The sequence below is a fragment of the Primulina tabacum genome, chromosome 10, assembly GCF_025594145.1.
Source record: "Primulina tabacum isolate GXHZ01 chromosome 10, ASM2559414v2, whole genome shotgun sequence".
NCBI classification, from domain to species: Eukaryota; Viridiplantae; Streptophyta; class Magnoliopsida; order Lamiales; family Gesneriaceae; genus Primulina; species Primulina tabacum.
The window spans coordinates 20188162-20202231 of record NC_134559.1 but is presented as its reverse complement, the minus strand read 5'-3'; positions in this window follow the sequence as shown (position 1 = coordinate 20202231).

Sequence of the window (14070 nt, the reverse complement as noted above, 5' to 3'; positions counted from 1 at the left end):
TATTTCCTCGACCATGTCAGAAAATATGGCCATCATACACCTCTGAAAAGTAGCAGGTGCATTGCAGAGACCAAATGGCATTCTCCTGAAAGCAAATGTACCGTAGGGGCAAGTGAAGGTAGTCTTCTCTTGATCCTCCGGTGCTATGACAATCTTATTGTAACCTGAATAACCATCTAGAAAGCAATAATAATGATAACCACCTACTCTATCAAGCATCTAGGTCAATAAAGGGAAGAGGGAAGTGATCTTTCCTAGTTGCATCATTCAATTTCCTGTAGTCTATACACACTCGCCAACCAGTCACTCGACGAGTTGAAATCAATTCGTTATTCTCATTTCTTACTACAGTTATTCCCCCCTTCTTAGGCACTACTTGTACTGGTGAAACCCAAGAACTATCAGATATAGCATAAATAACACCAGCATTTAACAATTTTAATACCTCAGCCCTCACTACTTCTTTCATGGCTGGATTAAGCCTCCTCCGATGATCAACATAGGGTGAATAGGACTCATGCATCAATATTTTATGCATGCAAACAGTAGGGCTAATTCCCTTTATATCAGCAATTGTCCATCCCAAAGCAGATTTAAATTCTCGCAACACCCTCAACAACTTATCCTTTTCATCAGTAGTAAGATCAGAAGATATAATTACTGGATAGGACGAACTGTCGTCTAGGAATGCATAGCACAAGTGACTCGGTAAATCCTTCAATACAGGGGATGCTTTTGGTACCTTTTTACTTGCATCCTCAAGTAACTCTTCAAGTTGGGCATTAATCTTTTCTTTAGGTAGCGTATTGAGAGCAAGTAACTCCTCTCGCACATCCCAGTCCTCTTCATCCACTGTAGAAACTGACTCCAACAAGCATCTCTCCAAAGAGTCTTTTGTCAACTTACCTGCACCAACATGAGATACACATGAATCAATTATATCAATACTCTTACAAGTACTTACCTCATTTGGTCCTTTTATGGTGTTGTAGATGTTGAACACGACTTCATCTCCACCTACTCTCGATGTGAGCTCGCCCTTGTGCACATCAATCAAGGCTTTCCCGGTGGCCAAGAATGTCCTTCCAAAGATAAACGGAGTCTCCTGGTCTTTTTCCATATCTAAGATGACAAAATCCGCAGGAAATATGAATTTGTCTACCTTTACCAGTACATCCTCTACTATCCCTCGTGGATATGTAAGTGATCTGTCCGCCAACTGCAAAGTAATAGTGCTAGGTTTCACCTCGCCAAGCTCCAAAGTCCTGTAAATAGAAAAAAGGCATTAAATTTATACTAGCACCCAAATCACATAAAGCTCTATTTACTCTAGAACCACCAATAACACAAGGAATAGTAAAACTCCCTGGATCTTTGAGTTTCTGTGGTAGTTTCCTTTGGAGTATGGCACTGCACTCTTCGGTTAGCTTCACGGTTTCAAATTCTTGAAGTTTCCTCTTCTTGGACATCACATCCTTGATGAACTTAGAATAATTGGACATTTGCTCCAATGCATCGGCAAATGGGATGTTGATGTGTATTTTCTTGAAAATTTCTTGGAACTTTGCAAACTGATCATCCAGCCCTTTCTTCTTGAACCTCTGTATTGCTGGGAAACTGTCCTCTATTTTGATCTTTTAAAGCATTGGCTAGTTGCCCAATCTGTGTTTCCAAGGATTTCATCGTGGCACCCATATTGCCCATGTGTGTCTCCATGTTATCAAGACGAGACTCAGTTCTCGACATTCTCTTCCCAGACTCAGTCACAAATGTACCAACTAGATCTTCAAAAGATGGCTTTCCTTCCCCTTTATGTGTATTGAACCCCGGTGGAGGATTCAACACGTTCTTGTTGTTTGCATAAGAGAAATTCTCGTGATTCCTCAAACCTGGATGATAAGTATTAGGGGGAGGATTACCTCGATAACCTCCAAAGCCACGATTGTTGATGTACTGAGCTTCCTCCATAACTGGCTCTTCCTCAGCAGTCACCAATGCTACATCAGACGTAGATTGGCCTGGCTTGTTCATCGCTGCAATCTGTGCGGTCAATGCTGAAACCTGTGCAGTAAGTGATGTGATCAGGTCTACAGAATACACTCCAGCAGGTTTCCTTGATCCAGATCTCTCACTCGGCCACTGATAACTATTAATGGTCATCTGTTCAAGCAAATCATAGGCCTCATCAGGTGTTTTAGAAAAAATAGTACCTCCGGCGGCTGCATCCACATTCCCTCTAGTCGGCCCATCCAAACCATTGTAAAATAACTCGATTTGCACCCAATCTGCATATCCATGATTCGGACACTTCCTGAGTAATTCTTTGTATCGCTCCCACGCCTCATATAACACTTCGAGCTCTCTCTGCCTGAAATTGGTGATCTCTATTTTCAACTGAGCAGACTTGGCAGGAGGAAAATACTTTGACAGGAATTTCATAACCAGATCTGCCCATGTAGTAATACTCGCCAAAGGTAGAGATTGGAGCCAACTCCTTGCGTGATCCCTAAGAGAAAACGAAAACAGGTGCAATCGAATAATTTCATCAGAAACACCATTAATTTTTACCGTGTCCGTGATCTCTAGAAAAGTTCGTAGGTGAAGATGGGGATCTGCAGTGGCTGCTCCTCCAAATTGGTTCTGCTGAACCATGTTAATGAGTGCGGGCTTTAGCTTGAAGTTGTTAGCAGCAATGGTTCCGCGAGCTATTCCAGAGTAGTGAGCGTTGATGACTGGGCGGAAATGTTCCCGTATTGGCATTTCTCTTGGGAGCTCATTCTGATTATCTCTGTTTTCAGCCATTGCTTTAATTTCGTCTCTCCTTGCTTTCCTTAATCTCCTGGCAGTTCTTTCGATTTCCGGATCAAAAATCAGCAAGTCGGGATTTTGAAATCTTCGCATGCACTGCAAAACAAAAAGATTATAGATTAACAAAGTAAATAAAATAAAATAAAATAAATTCTAAATTAAAGTAAAGACTACTTAGTAACGATATCAATATACAATTAAATAGTTTACTCCCTGGCAACGGCGCCAAAAACTTGTTGCGTATTTTCACTACCGCAAGTGTACGGTACTGGTTTGAGTATAGATATCGATCCCACGAAGAGTAATTATTTAAAATTGTAAATTAATTACCATAATTGACATAGCTCAACTTTATTTAGACAAATCAAATGGTTGGTTTATAATCAATTCAAAGAAAATAACAATTCCTGTAATTCTAGCACGCAGTAGAAATTCAATGAGTAAAGCAATCTAGAGATATGATTTCGTCGAGTCTCCCCTATGCTAAATTAACATTGACTAACATTTAATTAAATCGCACCATATTTATTAACCAAGAACTCAGCATATTGTCTATTGCCTCTATCGAGTGATAAATAGAACTGTATTACCTATTACCGATTTTAATATGTCTATTCAAAATCATGTAACATGTAATAAATGCACACAAGGTTCTCTTATGGATTCGCCAAAGTTATACGTCTTTTGCATGTTATAAACATCTGACGATGCGATTTCTCCTGTCCTAATTTCGATCACCTCTCTCGAGTGTCAGATCTCAATTATTAGATCAGTCGAATTATGGCCTGTAATCCAAAAGCATTGAAGACAAGAAATCACAAATAAACACGATGAATTAATTCAATGAAAATTCAAAACGTCAATAACATAGGTTCGAACACGATTACGTCAATCTCTAGAAAATAGAATTAGTTCATATTCAAATCTAGGTCACAACAAAACCTGTTTGAAATCATTAAAACGTAAAAATAAAGAATCGAATTAGAAACGTGTTGAAGAGAGATGAAAGAGCGTCTCCGTGTCCGGATTCAGCGTCTTTATACTCCGTTCTTCGCGCTCCGTCGTTGGCTCTCTCTTTTTCCTTTCACTCTCTGATGTCGGCTGTGTCCAGAATTTTCGGAACCCCCTTAAAAAAAAACACGCCGAAACCTATTAAAGTCTGAAAGTTCCTGCCGCGCGCATATGCGCGTACTTGACTGGCGCATATGCGCGCCCTTCTCTGGTCTCGCTTCATCTCTCCCGCACATATGCGCGCCATGTGTGGCGCATGTGCGCGGGGCTCATTGTATTTCATCGCTTTGGTGCATCGCTCGCGCATATGAGCGATCTTACTCGCGCATATGCGCGAGCCTCACTGTATGTTTGCTCACATTTCTTCTTCTAGGTGCCATTTTAGCTCGTTTTCACGCACATGTCGTAGCCGCACCTAAATTCCGGCAATCACACCGAAAAACAACAAAAGCGCGTAATTCCGCCCAAAAAGACTAACAATCTATACGAAGTATAGGGATAATTTAAGTGCACAAAATGCACTTATCAATTCTCGTACTAAACCATGACATAAAGTCCCAATTCGATCCCTAAAATATTTCCCAAAGACTAGAGTACAAGGACCCCGTGCACCCCTCCGGGTACGGGTCCGTGTAGGTACTATGAAAGCATACTCGAAAAGAAGTGAGGGCACGGACCCCATGTCTAGGTACATGTAAGGGTCCGTGTAGACTTTGTAAAAAGACACTTCGGAAGAAACAAGGGCACGGACCCCGTACCAGGGATCGTGAAAACTCGGTGAAAGTAAACCAACGGGAAATCATGTATTCAAGGCTTATTTCTCCTAACTCTATCATCCCGACCATAAATCGACACCTCATGACCCGTCATAGAGTGCTAGAACACTAATTCAAACTCAAACAAATGCTCCAAAACAACGACGTCCAACTTGCAACGCAATACAACTCATGAACACGAAATTTGACACCAAAATCAATTCCTACGATTTCTAACTCAACCAATTGCCTAAAGACACGAAACGAAATACCAACATACATCCCAACATCATTCTCGATATGCCTAAACGCAGCAATGATCATCCATCGATGCCCAACAAAGCCTGCAACAAGAAAATCTCAAGAACACGTCAATAACATAATTTTTCAGAAAACGCAGTTTGAGCAGTCCCACAAAAAAATATCATAACTCACTCAATTTTTATCCAAATATTTCTATTTTTATATCAAATCGAAGGTATTGAAAAGTTATACAATTTTTATGTTGAAAGTTGTCTAAAAATCACGACCGAAAAATCGCAGTTTTTAAAAGAACAGTAAATTTCGAAATTTTAGATCTATAAACATTTCAAAATCGATCCAACATGTTTCTACCCAAACCTTGCACATCATACATATATTTTTACGCATAAAACAACGCAACACATACTATGACATGATCGACGCAGGAAAAATAGTATATACGTGCTTTGGTATGAAAGTTTTACCGAACCGACGATACCGAAGCGGAGATGATGCGAGAGACGATCCTGGACGAACTTGGCTCGATTTTCTTTGAAGAAAGCCAACGAAATTTTCTGGGAATTTAAGGGAGAAGGGCGGCTGCTCTAGGTAGTATGAACCCTAGGTTTTCTTTTCTCAAAAATGAAAATGAAAAATGAGATGAAAGTGTGTGTGAGCCGTGTATGTGTGTGTGGGTGATAATGTGTGTGTGCGTGTGTTGTGTATGTAATTAGGGATAAATTAGTGCTTAATTGACTAATTAAAGGCTAATTAAAATATTAATTGAAATATTAACCACCTTTTAATTCACTACACAACCCAAATTACAATTTAAAACACGACATGATAAATTCTAAAGATTTTAAAATTTTAAAATCACCTAATAAATAAATTAGGCTTTAAAAGACTAACACTTAATAAATTATTTAAAATACCTTAATCCCCACTTAAAATAAAATACCGCATTTTAAAATTGCCAAAATCGTCACCGTTTTCTTTTCTCGATCACGCCTCGAATAATCGCCTGAAACATTAAACTCGAGAAAGATATTTTAACGTGCATCACATAAACGTAAATAAATTTTAAATCATGCATTTAAATAAATCATTCATCACTAAGGCTCATTTTAAAATTAAATAAATGCATGGGTTTTACGTGTACTGATTTTGGGCTCTACATATATTATGTCCAAAGTATAAAGCCCATGGGCCAGCCCCTTTTAGGTCCTGCAATCACAGTCCTCATGACAGCCCATGCGACACTTACTCATAGAAATCTCCACCCCTGGCAGTGGGTTACGTGTGTAAGGCCCGTGAGCCTGCTCTTTTTGGGTCCTGCAATCATAGCCCTCATGACAACCCAAGTAAACCCCTTAACTCCCCACACCTGGCTGTGGAGTGCGTGCTTGATAGATGTTATTTTTACGTATCTTATTACATTAATTTTGTGTGTGTTTGCATCACGTGTGCGTGCATTTCATAAATATTTTGTTCGTTTTATAATTAGCACATGCATTTGATCATGTCTAACTCAAACGTGATAAATTTTCAAGTAAAATGATCGGAGAAATGAAATCAGGATAGAAATATGCAAGCCACAAGAAAGTTGAGAGGACTTGGCAGAAAGCATGGCGCCCGAGCGATAGAATCTTACCGCTCGAGCGCCAGGAGAGACTTCCAATTACAAAAGAGGTCGCGCCTGAGCGGTAGGATCTTACCGCTAGGGTGCGAGATGTGCCTTCCAATATAGAAGACCCGGCGCTCGGGCAGTATAATCTAATCGCTTGAGCGCGAGTGCCGCACCTCACAAGCAAACTTACAGAGAAGTTGGTGGTCGGGCGGTAGATTCTTACCGCCCGAGCGGTACTAAATTTGAGAAAAATATGGAAGATTATTTCTTGCCTTCCGGGAGAAGTTTCCAAGTGTGGCTGCAACAAGTTACCCTGGGGACGTTTTTTCAGGAATTATTCAGCAGCCACCAAGCTTTGGAAGAGAGAAAAAGCTTGGAGCAAGGCTTGGAGTGAAGATTTGAAGATTTCCAGGCACCGTTTTTTGCACTTTCGTCACGACTAGTATTTCTAATTTAATTTCCTTTGTTTAAATATTGTTTTTCTTATTTTAATCATGACTTCGAGTAGCTAATTTGCATTATTTGTTGGGATTTAAGGGGATCCTACCCTGAAATCTTGTTTAGTTAATCCACATATCGACTTTTGATTTATTCTTGATTGTGCTATTATTTTTATTGCGTTGTTAAAGCGTAGCTAACTTTAATAACAATTTAATATTGCGAGTGTGTTCGAGAGAATAGCCCGTGATAGGAATGAGTGGCATAATCCGTGGATTTACAATTTACTTAGAAATATGAAGTCGGATACGCGTCGATAGTCATAGTCCAATAGGGCGAAAGCTAGGGGATTTCATAAAACGACATGTAATTCATATTTGATAAATAATTAAAGAGATTTAATTATTTCACGGAGTAGTATTATTTTGGCATAGCTCGAGAGGGCGTGTTCAGTTGGATAGAAAATCATGTCGGAAGCGTAGATCACTGTCAAACGAATTAAGTAAATGACGAGGGGTAGATGAACCGAGATTTCCAACAAATTCATTTCTCATTGAATATTTAATCAATCATTTAACTTATTCATTTCATCATTTAAGTTGTGAATCATCTTAGAGTTTTTATTTAATCATAGTAGTAGTAAACAATCATTCAACTTATTGTCGCTAAAGATTTAATAACTGGGAATAACAATTGCGAAATACAGTCTCTAGTGGAACGATACTCATACTCTCGTACACTATATTATTATTTGACATCGTGCACTTGTGATTATTTCGAGCTTGAATATTATAAATTTTACTAAGGATTTACAGTGCAAGTTTTGCTCGATCAAGTTTTTGGCGCCGTTGCCGGGGACTGTTAATCCACAATTTTATTTTCAGTTATTTACTTTAGCATTCTTTATTTTGTTTTATTAGAGTTGATACCTTCAATTTCTTTGCTGATATCTGTTTTGGTGCATGCCAAAATCTCTTGAATTTGAACTTCAGGTACTCGATCCTGAGATTGAAAAAACCCTATTCAAACGAAGACAACAACAGAGGCTGAGAGACATGATGAACAGAAATGAACATGAGGAAGAGCATCATGAAAATCTAAGAGTTGAAGAACCAAGTTGCATAGCCATGTTGGAGTACGTACAACCTTTACTTGATGGAGCACGTCCAAGCATAGTGCGACCAACCGTCAGGGCGAACCAGTTTGAGATCAAACCAGCCGTAATTCAGATGATCCAGAACACTGTCCAATTTGAGGAAAATGCGTTGTGATCTAAACGCTCACATCGCCGACTTCTTAGAAATTTGTCACACTTTTAAATTTAATGGAGTGTCTGATGATGTTGTTAGATTGTGTTTATTTCTTTTCTGTTTGTGTGACAAAGCTAAATCTTGGTTGAATTGTTTGCCTGTAGGTTCAATCACAACTTGGGAAGATATGGCCAAGTCATTTCTCTTGAAATACTTTCCTCCATCAAAAACCATGAAGCTGTGAATGGACATAACCACCTTCTCTCAATTTGAGCAGGAGTTAGTCTACGAGGCTTGGGAGCGCTACAAAAACTTATTGCAGAGATGCCACATCATGAGTTGCCTCTTGGATTAGTTCTCCAAACTTTTTACTATTGTTTAATTTCGTCTAACTGTACCATGATAGATGATGCGGCCTGTGGGAATCTGCTGAGGAAAACGGCCAAAGAAGGGTATGAGTTACTGGAGGAGATGACTGCTAGCAGTTATCACCCTCAATCTGAGAGGAACAATAAGAGGAGGAGTGCAGGAGTTCACCAAGTAACTGACTTTTCTACTATCACTGTGCAATTAGTAGCACTTAACTAGAAAATAGAGAGCTTGAATGTAAACGTGACAGCGATGCGCCTGCAAGAGATATTCTATGATAAATGCAGAGGAGAACATTATGTTAAAGATTGTCAAGACAGTGGTCCTTTCTATGTGCAAGACAAAGCATCAGTGAATCAAGTGAAGATTCAAAACCGTCCTAGGAATGATCCATATTTGAACACATATAACCCTGGATGGAGGCAACATCCCAACTTCTCATGGGGTGGTCAAAACAGTCAGAATCGACCACAAGTTGGAAAACAGTATGGTAAGCAACCGATGTATCGACCGGAGCATAGAGAGGATAAGTAGAGTTTGGAGAAAATGATGTCTAAGTTCATATCATCTATCGAAACTAGACTACAGAACCAAGATGCATCGATAAAGGGGCTAGAAAATCAGATAGGACAGTTAGCGAAGATGATTGCTATTAGAGATCCGGGCACCTTGCCAAACAACACTGAGACTAATGCGAAAGAGCAAGTGAAGGCCATAACATTGAGGATTGGAAAGGTACTTGAACAAGATGGGAAGGAAGAAGGGGATCCAAGAGAGGGAGCGGCTGACACGTCCACAGGTAAGTCTTCTAACTCTACACCCGCACCCACTGCACATTCTAAAATTGTTATCCCTCCACTTTTACTTGTAGCATTGAGAAAATCGAAATTGGATGCGCAATTTGGTAAGTTCTTAGAAGTATTCAAGAAATTGTACATTAATATTTCCTTTGCTGATGCTTTGATGCAAATACCGAGCTATGCTAAATTTTTGAAATTCATCTTAGCAAATAAGAAGAAGTTGGAGGATCTCATGACGATAAACTTGATTGAAAACTGCTTTGCAATGGTGCAAAACAAGATCCCACCAAAACTCAAGGATCCAGGGAGTTTTTATATTCCTTGTATGATTGGTGATGTGGTTTTTCATAAAGCTTTGTGTGATCTTCGTGCAATTATTAACCTTATGCCTTTGTATGTATGCAGGAAACTTGGACTAGGAGAGCCTAAACTAACAAAGATGTCCTTGCTATTAGCAGACAAATCTGTCAAGTATCCACGAGGGGTCATAGAAGATGTATTAGTGAAAGTGGGAAAGTTTATATTCCCTACAGATTTTGTGGTACTTGACATGGAAGAGGATAAGGAGACGCCTTTGATTTTAGGGAAACCGTTCCTTGCAACTAGAAAGACCGTGATTGATGTGCAAGAAGGGAAATTGAGATTGAGAGTTGGAGATGAGGAAATTGCTTTTAATGTTTTTAACGCTCTTAAGCACACAATGTACACTAATGATTGTTTTATAGTTAATTCTTTGGATTCCTTGTGTATCATTTTGTGCAGGATGCTATGAACGATCCATTGGAAGTCATTCCCACCACTAAATTGAAGGAGGATGAACTTGATGAAGAAAAAGCTAAAATAGCGGCATACTTTAATGACAACCATCCATGGAAGAAGCCAGTAAGGATGAAATTGGAGGATTTTGGGGATCGAAGAGACTTGATCCCTCATTCAAGCATTGAGGAACCGCCAACACGTGAGCTCAACCTACAGCCTCCACACATGAAGTACGTGTACTTAGAGCTTAAAAAGCTAGCACCCGACAAGCGCATTACACCGAGGGAATTTAAAGAAGGTGAACCAGTGCTCTTGTACAACTCCAAGTTGTGCTTCTTTCCTGGCAAGCTCAAATCAAGGTGGATTGACCCTTACATGATTAACAAAGGGTTACCCTCAGGAGCAATAACTTTGCGAGATGGGAAAATGAGTCATTCACAGTCAATGCTCAACGACTAAAGCATTATTTGGGTGACACAGTGGAGCCACAAATTGGAATCGCTCGATTCCAAAACAGTCAAAGCTGAGAGGAACCTATAGTCTAGCTCTCGATAGTAAATTGAGAACTAATTTCTTTCCCTTTCTACTCGTTTTTTAATTTTTTTTCTTTTATTTAGTTGAGTTTTTATTTAATTAGATGTTGGTTGTTCTGCATTTGAGTTTTTACTTGTCACAGGGAGATGCACATGGGATACCACCGCCGGAGCACGACGAGGACGAGCATCGATCAGGGAGTTCACTGTTCCCCCTTCTTTTCGTTTTTATTTTATGTTGCATTGTGTAGTTTGTTATCATCATTTTTGTATACTGTCGTTTACATTGCATTTGTTTTTGTGTTCTGCATCTATGTTTCGTTTATCTATTTCAGTCTTTTGTGCAATGGGGACATAACACACTTAGTATGAGGGGGTCGGTCGTTTGTGTATTGCATGTGTGTCAATTGATGGTGAAACAAGTAGGTTGTAGCCGATGATGATTTTGGGCTTAATGAATTACATGTTTCTTAGTCTTGTCACTCGTTATGAATAACCCTGTATCATGAATAGTGAGTTTTTATATGCACATATAGTCGGTTTTGGTAGTGGTGTGAATGACAGTCGAGTTTACAAATCTGTTAGAGAAATTGGAAAAACATAAGATGTGAGTAAAACTTGAATGAATGTCTTTGGAAAAGAGTGACTAACCAGTGGCATGAACTCGAGTAGAAAAATTTAGTAAACTTTGAATAACCTTGTTCCCAATCGTGCATGGAACCTAAAAATCCTATCCCTAGGCCAAATAAATGACCATGCCGTATATTCAAAGCCATAGGAGTACACATGAGAAAATTATGCATGGATTAAAAAAAAGGGATGTAAGATGAGGGGGAGTCAAAAAGGAATGAAATTCTATCCCTAGGCTGAAAAGATGGAGATGTACGGAGTTGAGGAATGTTAGATGAAAAGTCTGACAAGTGCATAATGAAAATGATCAGTCTACTCCCAATCTTTTTGGACCACTTGAGCATATGTTGACATTACCCCCTTAAATATTGTGTGTGCAACCATGAAATTCTACTACATTGTGTTTACTGATCGGTCATCAATAGAAACAGAACTCAAGAGAGTGAAAACTTGCATTGAATTGTTGGTTTGGTGACTCACATGAATTGTGAATAAAACTATCTGAAGCACAAACTAGTAGAACCAATAGTACACACACGAACACATTTTCTGTCCAAATAAAAAGCTATGTGGTGCTTTGAAAGGGGTGTTAATGGATGTTATGATACGATTGATGGGATGTAGTTCAAAAAACCCGTAGAGGCATGAGACGCCACTTGCTATTTCGCCATCGAATTGATTGTTTAGTACTTTTATTTGGTGTCTTATTTTATGTCTTAGTTGAGTTCTGTGACCTCCTTTGCTTGAGGGCAAGTAAAAGGCCAGCATGAGGGGGTTGATAGACGTTATTTATACGTGTTTTATTGCATTAATTTTGTGCGTGTTTGCATTGTGTGTGCGTGCATTAGTTGTGGTTGACCTATTTTTTACTTGAAGGCAAGCAAAAGGTCAGTATGAGGGGGTTGATAGGTGTTATTTTTACGTATCTTATTGCATTAATTTTGTGTGTGTTTGCATCACATGTGCGTGTATTGCATAAAAATTTTGTTCGTTTTATGATTAACATATGCATATGATCGTGTCTAACTCGAACGTGATGAATTTGCAGGTAAAATGACTAGAAAACTGAAATCGGAACAGAAATATGCAAGGCACAAGAAAGTTGAGAGGACTTGGCAGAAAACATGGCGCCCGAGCGGTAGAATCTTATCGCTCGAGCGCCAGGAGAGACTTCCAATTACATATCGAATGATAATATTGAATGCGTTCAAATAATTATATCTGTTGATTTGTCCTTAGTAGAAACGTCATCATACTTCTGACAAGTGGCATTCTGATATGCGGCGTTCCCACTACAAGTTGCAGTCTGATATTGTACAAATTGTCGCTTGATAGATACGCTCTTTGTGTCAAGCTGATTTCAATGGAATTTCATAGCCGATTGATGAACTGATTGTGTAACTGATAGTTCAGTTTGCTACGCGTCTTTTCGATGAACTGACTGTGTAACTGATCAGTCTTAACTGATCGTCCAGTTTACTACACAGTTTCAGTTAGCTTCTATCAGTTCAATTGCCTTCGATTTTTAGTGCATTAATAATCAGTTCGAGAAAATTCAGTTACGTTGCGTTCAGTTGAGTCCATCAGTTCGGACAATCTTTAAACACTTAATTTGTCAAACTCCAAAATTCTGATTCCAACAATAAACATATTATTTATGATTTTCTGATTGTTTGTTTAATTTTATTTTTTTTGTTGGTTATGAATTTCCTTCGTGTTTTTTCCTCAAAGGCTAAAGGATACTGGATGAAAACATAGTATTTGTAGAAATGTCATACTCAATTCAATGGATCAGATCTACTCGCCCACATCTTCATCTGGTTTAATGATGGATAAGTTTATGGTTTGTGATTTATTATGTTGCTTTATATTATTAATCATATCAAATTGGTTTGTTTGTTTTGGTCTTGCAGGTGATAGTGTATTTATTACGAGCTTCAAGGTCTTACGATATAATCTCTCACATATTCTAAACAGATTCACTAAATCATTAAATTAGGGCTTCTTAGACATTGTTTTATTATAACAGTCACAAACAAATTTACATTTTGGTTGGTAGAGTTTAAACTAAAGTGTTTCAAGGATCTAGCAAATTTTCGATCTCAAAATCTGAACTTTTATCTTAAACATTTGCATCTTTACTGATCTGATATATTTGAATATTTACTGCCTATGTATTTAAATCTGAAGATTCATGCATGGAGAACGCGGATGCTGAGGCAGGAATCCTACCAATAATGTCCATAAGTAGTAAACACTATGTTTTTAAAATTCTTTGAATTACAGTAATAAAATTGACCTTAGTATGGATTTACAAATTTATTATTTTTTATGATCAAAACATATATCATGTAAGATAACAAATTAAGTTTGACAAATTTATTTAAACTTTGAAATCCATGCATTTCATAATTCAAGTACAAAAAATTTTGGTATTATGATGGCTAAATGTCATTAATGTTTAATATATTAGCACCATATATTAATAACACAAGCAATGCGTGTGCCTCTGTTGCTAGTATTGATTATAGAGTTGCATGAATCCCAGCCGTTGGAACTCTTATACATGATAATCTAACGATAATCTCTCACCAACCAAAAAGAATCACAAATCATGACCCGATCGCACCCTTCTCAGATCCTAATAGGTGACTGAAGAATCAATATCTTTACATCCATGAAATCTTGCCTTCAATTTCTGATCTGACGGCCAATATAAATCCTGGCAGATTAACTAGTGGCTTAACTAAAGAATGTGCCGTTTTAGGTTCAAACTCATTTCTAACGGCAACGGTAAACCGTCAACAACTGTCACGGTAACGTTTCCGTTTGTGAGCCTGGAAT